The sequence below is a fragment of the Phyllostomus hastatus genome, unplaced genomic scaffold, assembly GCF_019186645.2.
Source record: "Phyllostomus hastatus isolate PE091 unplaced genomic scaffold, TTU_PhHast_1.1 phas_contig_210, whole genome shotgun sequence".
NCBI classification, from domain to species: domain Eukaryota; kingdom Metazoa; phylum Chordata; class Mammalia; order Chiroptera; family Phyllostomidae; genus Phyllostomus; species Phyllostomus hastatus.
Window position 1 is genome coordinate 16,442,426 of NW_025333737.1, and position 12,449 is coordinate 16,454,874.

Below are 12,449 nucleotides of genomic sequence, written 5' to 3' on the forward strand. Positions count from 1 at the left end.
AGATTTCATTTATTTTTAGAAGGAGGGGAAGGGAGGGAGAAGGAAACACCAGATTAGTTGCCTACCAGTTGCCTTTCCCACATCCCCAGTTGGGGACCTGATCTGCTGCCACCCAGCCCAGGCCCTGACTGGGAATCCAACCCTCGACCTTTTGGTTTTCGGGAGACTGAGCCACACCAGTCAGAGCTCAAACTTCCTTTTAAACCGTGAAAACCAAGGCCCAGAGAGACAAAGACTTTTGCCCAAGAGGCAGACCAAAGGCTAGAAATCAAGCTCTTGATAATCTAAATAATCCATCACACATTCTTAGATGAAAGGATTAAAGTGTTAAACCTTTCTTGTTCACAATTCTTTCTTATCCCAAAAACTTATTATTTTTTTTGTTTTAGACTTTTTCAGTTTTGTCAGTTGCGAACAGTGACTCCGCGCTCCAGCTTTTGCCGAAACTGCAGGTCGGAGACTGATAACATATGTACAACACTGACATATTTGAAGCAGTTTTGTTGTTCTTACTAACATTAGGACTGGATTCACACCCAACCATATACAACATATGTTAACTGAATACAATTCGAATGCAATGTGTATTAACGGCATGAAATATATTTCGGAGATGGCCGGGTGGCGTTGTGGGCGAAGCTTGGGCCACGGGGGCACCCACCCCGGCGCAACTCTCCTTTCTGGTCTCCGAGGAGGTGGGGAGCCGCAGCGGCCGCGTGAGCGGCTGGGCCGGCTCTTCCCCTGACCCCTGCCAACATTCTTTTTCAAACTGACCTGTTTTCCTGCTGGGAGCCTGCCCCACTCCACCCACCTGGTGCCTCCCTGGATTTCCTGACCGCCCTGGCTTATTTTTTAACCTCCAGTTCCTTGAAAAGCACCACCCCACTGACCCAGAACTTGCGCTCCTCCCCTCTGGTCACTGACCAACCTGCTCTCCTGGGGTTACCATCCCCATCTCCGTCTAAAAAGCCTTGGAAAATCAGTAGCCATAGGGGGCTGACGGCCGTCCGGTTCCCCTAAAGCCTCTTCCCTACTCCTAGCCCGCCGAAAGTACTCGCAAACAGAGACAAGAGGTAAAATGCCTCGATTCCGAGCAGGGCCTGGTTGGGCCGGGCCGGGCCGGGCCAGGCCGGCACGATCTTATTAAATGCACTGCCCGGGAACTGGGGACCTCCTCAGGTAACTCAGGCTCCGGGTCCGAGCGGCTAGGGTGCAGGGGAGAGGTACTGTCCCGGGCCCTAAGCAGCAGCGCTGTAGCACCCCCTCCCGCCTCCCCCAGGTCCCAGGAACCCCAGCCTGGACCTGGGGACGAACCCCCAACCCGAATAAACGGTCCCCTCCCGTGCACGGAGGGCCTCCCAGCCTCTCCCTACTCCTCCGGCCGGCAGCCTCGTTCACCGGGCTCCGCGAGCTGACCCCGAGGGCCGGACCCGCCGTCCGCGCCCTCCCCGCACCCAAGCCCCGCCAAGCCCCGCCAGGACAGGGGGGTGGGGGGTGGGGGTGGGGGAAGCGGGGGGGCGGAGTTCCGTCCTTCGCTGATTGGCTGGGGGGGACGGCTGCCACCGCGCGGAGCCAACCCGCGGCGTGTTGCTATGTGCCCAGCGCAGGGGATAGGCGCGCGGCCGCGTCCGTCACAGGGCAGCCCCCGGCCCGACCCGGAGGGATGCGGAGTGGCGGCGGCGGCGGCCGTGGCGGAGGCTGTGGCTTTAAGAGCGCTCCCAGCGCCCGGGATCCGGCCGGGCAGTCCTTCGCTGCGGCGCATCCCCGCGGAGCCGAGCCCGGCGCTGGCCAGACGGGGCAGCCTGCAGCCGGGTAAGAAAACCGAGCGCTGCACGGCCAGGTGCGCGGGGCACGGGGAGCGCTGTCAGCCGAGCGCCGGGCACCCGGCACCGGGCACCCGTCCTGCGGCCCCTCCGGGCCGCCCCCGCGGAGCGCGGCGCCCTCTGCCCAGCACCCCCGAGGCGGGGTCCGGCGTGGGGTCTCTGTGGGGCCACGGGGCCAGGAGGCGGGGAGCTGGCCGCTGGGGCCACGTGACCGGTTTGTTTACAAACACTCGCGGCCCCGCCACGGCGGCGGCCACGGCGGCGGCGCCGCGGGGAACCGGGGCGCGCGGGGTCCTCGGTCCGGGGCCGGGACCTGCGGGAGGGGCCGGGCGAGTCCGGGGTGCGCGGCTGGGCGAAGGGGACCTGGAGACCCGGTCGCCGCTTCTTCCTTAGTGTAGTTCCGTGGGTTCGGACTCCGTGGGGGCCCGGGCGGGGGCTTCCGACGTTTTCTGTCTCCGGTGACGCGGGCTGTTTGCGGGAGACGTCGGGTCCCGGAGCTCGGCCTTGGGCGCCCCCACCCCCCTCCGCCTACGGGGCACTGGCCACGCTCGGAGCTCCCGGGAGCGCTCCGCCGGCCGCAGCGCAGCCGAGTTCCTGCGTGGCCGCTTCCCGGCGCCTCCCCAGTGTCCTTGCCAAGGGGGTGGGCGCCAGTGCGCTGCTGCCCCGCGGAATGTAGGGTCCTCCGCGGCGACTACTTCTCAGGAACGGGCACCTAGGGGCAGCCCCGGCCTCTGCCTGCTGCAAGTTCACCCTCCGTGGCTGCTGACCTCCTGTGGGTATCTGCCCAAGCGGTGGCTTTTCTCCCGTTGGGGGCTGGGGGCAACCACCTGTTCTTTTGGACCCACCCCAGGAGACTGCTGCCTCCAACTTCGCTCTCAGTTTACAGTTGCTTAAAAAGCCAAGTGAGTGAGCGTCCCCGTGTTTTTCAGTTCTGCATGTAGCTGACCCTCCCACAGTGTCCCTGCTGTGAGTGGCACAGGAAACTGCTTCTGGGCTTTGCTGAGGTTTTTGCTTTCTGGCCTCCTGGTTGATTTGCTGTCCTGGAGTCTCGAGGCAGTTTTCAGTGGCGGCTGCTGCTCCTTGTGAGTCTAAAGGCTAACAGCACATCTAGCTACTCATCCTTTTTTCCCTGCCGTTTCTCCCTTTTCCCTCTCCTCTGGTCCAGCAAGATGTGCAAGACAGGGCTTCCTGTCCTAGAGCACTGGGCAAGAAGAGGAACTGCTACCCTGAACCTCATTTGCCCACAGAACATTAGTGGCACAAAGGAACTAGGAGGGTTGAGAAGTTAAGCGACTTGCCTGTGGTAAACATGTCACTAGCTTGGGGTGGGACTTGACCTCACACGCTTGATGCTCTACAGTGCTCTTGGTTCTGAGAACTTGGCTTTGCGATCAGTGGGATTGGATTCAGCCCCTCCTGGCTTTCACTGCCACAGGAGTGCACACGTGGACTGTGAGTTCTGTCCTTCCTTCCCTCATTGCTTTCACACTTACCAGTAACACTGAGGTGAGTCTTGCCCTGGTGAGGAATATTTTAATTCTTCTGAACTGTGATATAAGTGTCTACAAGTTTGTTTTTTTATAAATCAAGGGACAGGTCCAGCCTGAAGAGGGTCGCAGACATCCCTTTGACATCTTCCCTTGTCCTCAGCTCCATGATACAGGGTGTCAGGATGGAGTAGAGTGGGGGGCCTTGGGCTCACCCCTGTCCTTAGTTTGGTTTTGCCTTATCGGTTTAGGATTCAATAACAGCATTTCTGGGATTGTCTTGATATCTTGAGCTTGAACTAAAATCCAGAAGCTTCGGGTTAATGGTGGAAAATGGAAAAATAAGCACCATGCACAAGAAATACTGTTTTCTTTCTTCCCTCTAGGAGAGTGGTTTTCAAGCTTTGAGTGGGATCCGCAGTGAGGAATACATTTTACATCACTGCACAGAAGTTCACAGCTGCAGTAGGTTCAATTGCCCAAGCTACCTGCAGCGTGCTCTATTTACAGTTCTTGTCTACTTAGTTAAAAAACAAACAAACAAACAAGGGCTGGTCATGACCCATTAATTTCTTGACCCCTGGCTCATGGCCAACAGTTTAAGAAACAGTGCTCTAGGGCAGAGGTCCTTGAACTTAATATGCATAAAGATGACCTTGGGAGTATTTGAAAATGCAGTTTGTTAATCCACTCTAGAGATGTTTGTTCTCAGTGGGGCACATTTTTAATAAGTGGGCCATGAGATTGTGGTGCAGGTAGTTGATAAGAAGCCTTGACCTAGTGGAATTGTGGGCAGAGAACAATGAAAGGCATTAATTTGGATACAAAGTGTGCACAGCCTTACTCAGGTATGTGCCCCACACTGTGCACACCCAGAATCGCTCATTTGCCAGTCACAGTAGCCTAGGCTTTGACAACTGTAAAGGTAAATACTGTTTGCTTTCAGTTGTCATGAAACTCGGCTGTAGGAGGTGGAAGCCCCTACCCTCCTAACACCCCATTCAAGGGGTGCGGTTCACTGTTTGTGCAACTGGACATTTTTAGATGTGTGGGTTTGTGGTCACAGATTATGAGACTTCATTGTCTTAATGATTTTAATGGTTTTAAGTTAGTAACACAGTCATTGTGCCTGGGATATTAACAAAGAGGTTGACTTTGTTTCATATCTGGGTATTCCAGGCTGTAAAGTCTGAGGGAAGGGTAGGCTGATTTTATTTGTTTGGAGGTGGGGGGGGGGCTGTCAAAGGCTCATCTGTCAGCAGTTGTTAATAAGAGGCACAAGTTCCCTACCTCCTTGCCCTCCTCAGCCCTGGCTCTTTCTCCCGTGGTGACTGCTCGCTGCCTGTCTGCGCCTGGGTCTTGTCAGTCACCCAGGGTCTGAAGCCCTCACTTCTGTCTACCTTCGAGCACAAACACACCCACATCCAATGCGTTCACATGTTGGGTGTTTCCTTCTTAGTTACTGTGTCCAAACATGTGGCTAAAAGAAATTTCCTCGAATCAAAGCTGCAATTTAACTTCAGAACAAACTGTAAATTATCCAAGTTCAAATTCAACTATGCTCCTTTCTGCCAAAGGTATGCCTTATATGGGATTCCTAACTGTAGGACTGTTGAAATTAACTTTAATAATGCTCAGTTTTGGTCAAGCAGCTCACATTTAGAATGTTTTGTGTTGAGCCTATGGAAAAAAGAAAGCACGAAAGGATGGCAGCTGGTGGAATATATGTGCTAGGATAGGGAAAGCAGAGGGAAGGGTGTTCAGGAGCAGATTCAGAGGGAGGATGAGGATCAGTTTCCTTTGTATGTGACCTTGGCATTTCCCTAGGTTCTGTGGACCAGAGCCCTGGGTGCTCTGACAGTTGCATTTCCTTAGCAGGAAAGGGTAGTAAGATCTGGAGAAAGAAGCATCTTTTTGAACTTTGGCCTTCAGTGATGGAAAGCCAGGGTCTGCAGGCTGAAGGTGTTTCGTTAGAGTTGATAGTTTTCAGTGATGTTATCCCTAATCAAATAAAAGGTGATGGTACTTCACTTTCCTTCCTTTTTTAAAATTTAATCTTTATTGTAGTTTTGTTTTTTTACATTACCCTTTGGTTCCCTTATACCCCCTCTCCCCAGCAGGCCCTCTGCTTTCATCCTAAAGACCAAACCTGCCCGAACTTCCCTGGGAGCTGTGGATGTAGCCCTGGGGGCTCTGAAAATAAATCTGATCGTTCCCCTGTTCACAGTCCCAACCCAGGTCCCCCCCCCCACTCCCCCCCCATCCCCACCACTTTCCATGCCTGACCTCCCACTGTCCTCACCTGGTCTGCTCTGCCTCTGTCTGACCCCCCTACACACCCGTCTTCCTAAGGTCTCTAACGCAGGCAAGGTTTGTTTTCGTCTTTGGGCCTTTGGTAGTTCCTCTTTCCAGTGTGCCTTTTATCCAGAGTTTTGCACAATTGGCTTCTCTCACTTGGGTCTCAGAGAGCCCCTCCCTGACCAGCTACCTAGAACAGCCCCTCCCTTCCCTGCCCTTTAGCATCTCTTAATCCCCTTAACTTTATTTTTTTCAAAGAACTTTAACACCATCTGGAAATACGTTGTCTACTTGGTGGCTGGATTGGAAGCTAGAGAGCTCCTCTCTCTCGCTCACTGCCGACTGGCCTGGTGTGGAGCAGCGCTGGGTGAAGTATCTGTTGTCAGTCAGTGAATGAAGGACTTAGGAGCCAAGGTTGGGTCTGTAAGAGGACAAAATAATGCTTTATTTTCGAGAGAAGAAGAACAAACACAGTTTTTCCTCCTTTCTCCTGGGGTGGGGTAGTGTTCCCTTGGAATCACTTTCTTTTGGGATTTCTGCTTTTCACAATGTTTTTCATCCCTTTATTCTTTTTATAGGTCACCAGAGTCTCTAAAAACTCCATTGTTGTTTTGTTGTTCATGAATGCCTCTTTCCTCCTCCCGTAGCCTTATTCTGTGCCTCGTTCTGCTGACAGACACAGCATTTCTCCCGGTAATCACCAGTCGTTAATGTTGGGAGGCACTGTAAGTAGGGTTAAGAGCCTGGGATTTGGAACCAGAAAGATCTGGATAATTAGCTCTGTGATCTTGAGCGATTTGCTAAAATTCTCTAAATCTCTGTTCCTTATTTGTAAAAGGGAAGTGGTAATAGTTACCTATCACACAGAGTTGACAGAGGATTAGATGAGAGATGCATGGAAACCAGGCGCGGAGCCTGGCACACACGTGCTCGGTGTGGGCTGCTCGTTTCAACACTGATGTGAACGGTTGGAGTCTCCCTCTCCGAGGCTGGCAGGAATTCCCAGCCCATTGATTTGGGAATGGCCAGGAAGAGGGGAAGATGACCAAGCCTTCCATGTAAGAATGTGCAAACCTGTGGAAAACTCTTACGGAGTTGATTTGAGCCAATGTAAGGAAGATTACGTGAAGGTGGGAGGAAGCAGCGCGGGGGTTGGATTACAGGGCAGTGAACAAGATCCAGTGCCCTCTGGAGGGTGGTCATTTCTAAGGTATGTTACTCAGATGCCTGAGAGCAGTGGTCAGGGCTTGCCTCAGGCAAAGCCAGACCTTTTACTAAAAAAGTTTTATGTCTGGAATGTGACTACCCACCATGACCTGTCAGGAATTTGTGATGAGATCACCCTGTGAGGTTACTTTCTGGAGAACCTTTTTCATCCACCAAATCTCAGATTAGCGTAAGTAAGTGAAGACTAAAAATGTCACTTAGAATCTATCAGAACTGGAATGGAGTTTAAAAATGCACAACTCTAAATAAATATCCATATCGAAGAAGTAATATTTACAGAAATTTTTGAAAGGAAATGTTGTCCACTTGTTCCTCTGGCCATGCTTAGTTTGGTCCTTGGCTTAAGGTGGGGCACCCGAAAGCTGTTACTCAGGCCTCCTCTCTCAGCCCCCGCAGAACTGTCTCACTGTGCTGTAGAGTCCTGCCTTTTGTCTTCAGCTGTATGTAACTTGACCCTGCATTTCTCTGTTGAAAACTTAAGCTGCAACTTAATATCCCCTTTAAAAAGTTAATTGGAGAAATTTCTTTCAGACTCAAGTTCCAGGAAAAGCTTTGCCTCTTCAGAGGAACTGGACAATTGGAAATTTGTAACTGATCATGTTTCTCTTTTTGCTTTGGCTGCCAGGAAGCACAAAGCCAAATTTGTGGCTTGAATGCAGTCACTGTGGGGCCCTGCATCCTAACTTTTTCTGATGTTATCCTTGTAATTTTTATTTTCTCTTAATTTCAAGTTAGTGATTTAAAACTTTTTCTTAATTAAATGCATGCTGGATTGAGTATTAAAATCTATTTTAAGTGTTACATTTTAGAGATACACACATTGAGGCTCAAACAGGCAAAGAAAAAAAAAGGACTTAACTCAAGATAGAACTAATTAAGGCAAAACACAGACTATAATCTATACCTTTTTGTTCCTTAGGCCCAGGGCTGTTTCCACTCCTGTGCATTCTAGAAGAATACCAACTCCTGACCAAAACCCTAAATAATCCATAATGTCTCAGTACTAGGCAGAGCCTACCCCTTCTCTGTGATGGGCCAGAGGAGCATTCTGCCAGCGAGGTGCTCCTTGCCACCCCCATTCCTGTTTCCTTGTTGAGTCAGTAATGCTGTGCTCTCCTGTCTCCCGAGCTACAGGACCGCCAGCCCTCCCCTGTGGGCTGGAGAATGCGGTGTGTCCAGACTTTGTGGCTTTGATGTGAAACTAGATTGCCAGCTCAGAGCAAGAATATTCACTGTCTGGTATCTGGAGTCCTCCCGTCTAGAAAGGAAGGCAGGCTTGATACTCAGAGGGCAGATGGGTGCCACTGAGGCTCCGACAAGGTCCCCTGGGTGTGAACAGTGGCCGAGTTTGGTTGGCCTGAAGAAAGAGGCTGTAGTTTATCTGATATGAACTTTATTTATAGGAAATACTGATTTTGTTTTGTTTTCCCATGGTGCTCTGGCAGGAGCACCTGGGGCAAGAGAGCGCAGGCTTGGAACACATCCTGCCTGAGTCAGGAGAATTTTGATTTCTATTTTGAGTGAGAAGAGGAACCTCTGGCCTGGGGCTGACACTCAGCCTTGGAGTTTGCTTTATTTTTCTGGGTGGTAATTATTCAGCGGATAGTAAGAACTTTGGGAGATAAGGCATGGCCCCTGTCCCTAAGAGCAGTTAAGGCCCGTGTATTTGTTAATGCCCAGAATGCAAGGCAGAGTTGAACGTCATCCCAGAGCTTCAGCAGGAAGGGCAGGCGTGTCGAAGACGGGGCCGTGGAGAAGAGAGAGGACTTGAACACGTAGCCGCTCTCCAGGGGAGCAGGGTGTGCAAAGCCAGCAGAGGTGCGGACGTAAGAGGCAGTGTGTCAGGAATGTCCGGGGGGCACGTGAGCGGCGGGAAGAGAATACTGGGGTGTCGTGCAGAACTCCTAGGCTGACCCAAGGTGCACTCGGTCAGAGTTCAGGATGGGCAATCTCTGACCAGCGCAGGCACTTAATAATCAAAAGGAATATTTCCCAGGTTTTCTTCTAGTGCAGCCCATCCCACACGTGTCTGGGGTCTGGAGATCACTGAGGTACGGTGGTTGGCCTCCCTGGCAGAAACCAGCCACCTCGTATCCTTGACCTTGGGCCCCCTTTCCCTCACTCTCGACCCATTTCCTTTTCTTCTGTTTGTGTGACTCCTGCGTGTGTCACCCCTTTAGCTTCACCTCTCTGGCCCCCGTCTCCTGGGGATGCCTCCCTAAATTGACCCACTGCCAGATGGACCGTAAGGTGGAAGTGGATTCTGTTTCAGTCATCATCGTATTAATGCTGTAAAGATGTAATCTGTAAACACAAATAGGGGGTTTGGTTAGTTTAGCTTATGTGATTCTTAGTTTGTTTCCTTTCGGATCTGAGGGAAAACAGTATCCCCACACAGGACTGCGGCCTTCCAGCCGAAGACCCCCTTGGCAGGGGGACACCGAGCACCAGCTTGTCCCTGTGCCTCGTCTGGGGGTCCGCCTTCCAGTCAGGTGGTCCCCTCCCCTCGCTTGTTTTCTCAGGTTTCTGCAGTGAAATGTCGTAGCACCTAGCCAGTCCTGAGAGTCTGAAGACTTTGTCGTTGTTGTTGTTTAAAAGATTTTATTTATTTTCAGAGAGAGGGGGAGGGAGAAAGGGGTAGAGAAACATCAGTGGGCTGGCTGCCTCTCACACGCCCCCGGCCAGGAGCCCGGCCTGCATGTGCTCTGACTGGAATGGACCCAAGGACCTTCGGCTCGCAGGCTGGTGCTCAGTCCACTGAGCCACACCAGGCAGGGCAGAAGATGTTTTGAGAGAACTTAATGCCTTTGATCTGACTTGGACTCTTCTTCTGGGAGACATTTTGCTTATTGCTCTAGAGGGCTCAAGGACCTGCCTCTGGCTTGTCTCAGTTGAAGGATCCTGGGTGTTTGGAAGGTGGGGTCCCTGGATTCAAATGTTGATTCTGAAACAGATCATCACAATAGCGCCTGCCTCCCTGGGGGATGGTAAGGATTAACTGAGATAATGCATATCAAGTACCTGCCCCTCCTGGGCCCACACTAGGAAAGTGAATTGTGGAGTCCTGGAGGCTTACTGACTGTTGCTGCAAGGCCTCAGGTGACTCCTGCCTGCCTCCTCCCCTCATTTCCCAGCCTCTTGACGAAGGCTTTTTGGAGCTCTTCCTGCCGGCCAGACTCAGGGCTAGGCTTGGGCGATGATTAACCAGTGCTGGTCTCTGGCCAGGCCTGGCTCAGTCTAGTGGGAAGACTGACCCATAAAGAAGAACCGGCTTTGTGGCGGTTTCTCCAACTATATGAAAAAGTTGCTCTGGCCGTCGTGCGCGGCTCCGCTGGGTGTGCCAGGCTGGAAGGGAAAGGGGGCTGTAATTCTTATTAAAATCTGTCTGCCATTCCCAGAACAGAAGAAACCCAGAAATTTGCTGTAGATGTGTCTCCCTCTCCGACCCTCCTCGGTTTCCTCTCCTTCAAGAAATGGCAACACTAGGTGACACTTCAGCAATTCTTAGGACGAAATACCTCCCTCCTTGTCCTGGCAAAGGCTGGGGCTTCAGGCATACCAGCGTTGTTTTGGGAAAGGGCCCCTGCCTTTCTTTCTCTTGAGTTTTGAGTTTAATTTCCAAATTCCAGTTGCGGAAAGGCAGGGAGCCCAGCCACAGAGTCTAGGGTTTTGGATTTATTTGAAAGACAGAGGCATGCTGACAGCTGAACAATGACCTTGTATTGGCAGATTTGGGATGCACGGTTTGTAGCTAATTGGGGCCCCAGCTGTGCCCTGGGGGAGCAGCAGTTAGACAGGAATCAAGGTCACACAGTGCCCAGAGTCCAAAGGACATTCATTTATTTAGTAAATAATATGTGAGTGTGTGAGACACAGATGACAATCAAATAATTGCCTCAGTAAAAATAAAGCTACCGCTGTGAGAAGTGCACAGGCCCGTGGACGGGGAGACTGCCCAGCGCAGGATAGAGGAGGCCAAGCGGGGAGAGGGTCCCCATGGAAGTAACTTCTCAAGATTGGCCACGTCTCTTACCTTGTTTTCCAAGATCTTGTTTTCTCGGCAGGTCTTCTAAAGGGCTGTTTACCTTATGGTTCAATGATAGCTGTGTCTGGGGTCGAAGGAATGGATCTGACTCCTATCCGGGTCCCCAGATCACAGGAAAAGGCATCCCCTTTGTTTCGGCCTGATGGTCACCTCTGAGCATGGCAGGTACAGAACCCAGGACCAAGGCCGAGGGTTCCGTCCCTGGGGGCTAGAAGAAGAGGGCCGATCTGGTCTCTCCCGCAGGTGGGGTAGAGGTGGCCTCAGGGGCCCCTTTGCTTCTTGGCCCGAACCAAGCCTGACACTTCCTCCTTCTGTGACTCAGTTGTTGAGCACAGCAGCTCGGCCTGCCGATGGGTTTGTGGGGACCACCTGGGGGCGCCTGACGTTCCTGGGTTGGCAGCCTGAGGGTTTCCCTGAGGGCCCGGAAGTCAGTGCCAGCCTGGGGAGGCTGAATGGGGAGACTTCCTGCTGTCACAGGACAGCCAGGTCAAGCCGTCAGAGGTTCCTGTGTGTGGCTTTTTGGAGGTGCGGCTCCACAGTCCTGAGGTTTAAACACCTCCTGCCAGTCTGAGTGAGCGGATGTCACAGAGTTTGCTGCCTTTTTAACTTCGCGGAGCATGAACGGTATGTGAATCCCATGTCATGTCCAGAATTCGGTATTTTAAATGTCCTGGATAGTGGCAAAGTAAGTAAGGAGATTTTAAAACTGTCAGCCCTAACCCTGTCCAGGTAGCTCCGTTGGTGAGAATGTCGTCCTGATACGCCAAGGTTGTGGGTTCGATCTCTGGTCAGGGCACATACAGAACTCCACCGATGAATGCATCAGTAAATGGAACTATACATCAGTGTTTCTCTCTCTCCAGTCAATCAGTAAAAAATATATCAGCATGATAGGGCCACGCGGCTTCATGACAGTCATTCATTTCACTCAGTTAACACTTACCAAGACTCTCCAGTGTTCTGAACGCCAGGAGTCCTGGGGAAACCATGGAAGGGTGATAAAGACTACACTTGTGACTTCAGTAAGTTCCCCATCTGGTGGGGAGACAGACACATGAACAGTGTGATGAAGGCCATTCCCTTTTTGGATGCTGGAGAAAGAAGGCCACCAGCTCTGCTTGGGGTCTCGGTGGAGCTGGGGTGAGGGATGAGCGGGCATTCGCCATCAGGGAAGATTGGTTAAGGTGTTGCAGAAAGGCTGCAACCACCGAGAAGAGGCAGGGAGCGAGCTTGGCCTGCTGGGAAACAGGTTTGGAGTGAGGTGGGAAGGTGATGAGAAGATAAGCCACCAGGTCCTCGGTGCCACCTGAGGTGTTGGGCTTTGTCCTGTAGGCTGCTAGGAAACCACTGTGGAGGTTTTGAAACTTGAGAGAGATGTGATCAGATTGCGTTGTATAAATAGAATTCTAGAATGGGCTGGAGAGGCATGCGCTGAGTCAGGGAGTCCAGTCCGGAAGCAGTCGCAGTAGTTGAGGATGGGAGAGGGTAGGGCTGCCACAGTGCTGCTGGCTGTGACCATGAGGGTGGCGGCGGGAGGGTGCGTTTCAGAGGCAGGACTCACTGCCTCGG

General features: G+C 52.1%; 1 protein-coding gene across 2 annotated transcripts in view; it reads left to right on the top strand.

Moving 5' to 3' along the window:
* Window positions 1-1,009: 1,009 nt before the first annotated feature.
* The window catches only part of YPEL2 (yippee like 2), a 58,021-nt gene continuing 46,581 nt past the window's right edge, over window positions 1,010-12,449 (top strand). Inside the window, exon 1 of one of the 2 annotated variants that reach the window (XM_045836397.1) lies at window positions 1,010-1,073. The gene's annotated coding sequence lies outside the window, so the exon portion shown is untranslated. Of the gene's footprint in view, window positions 1,074-1,567; window positions 1,813-12,449 lie in introns of those variants that run through there. The other variant, XM_045836393.1, reaches the window with a different exon arrangement.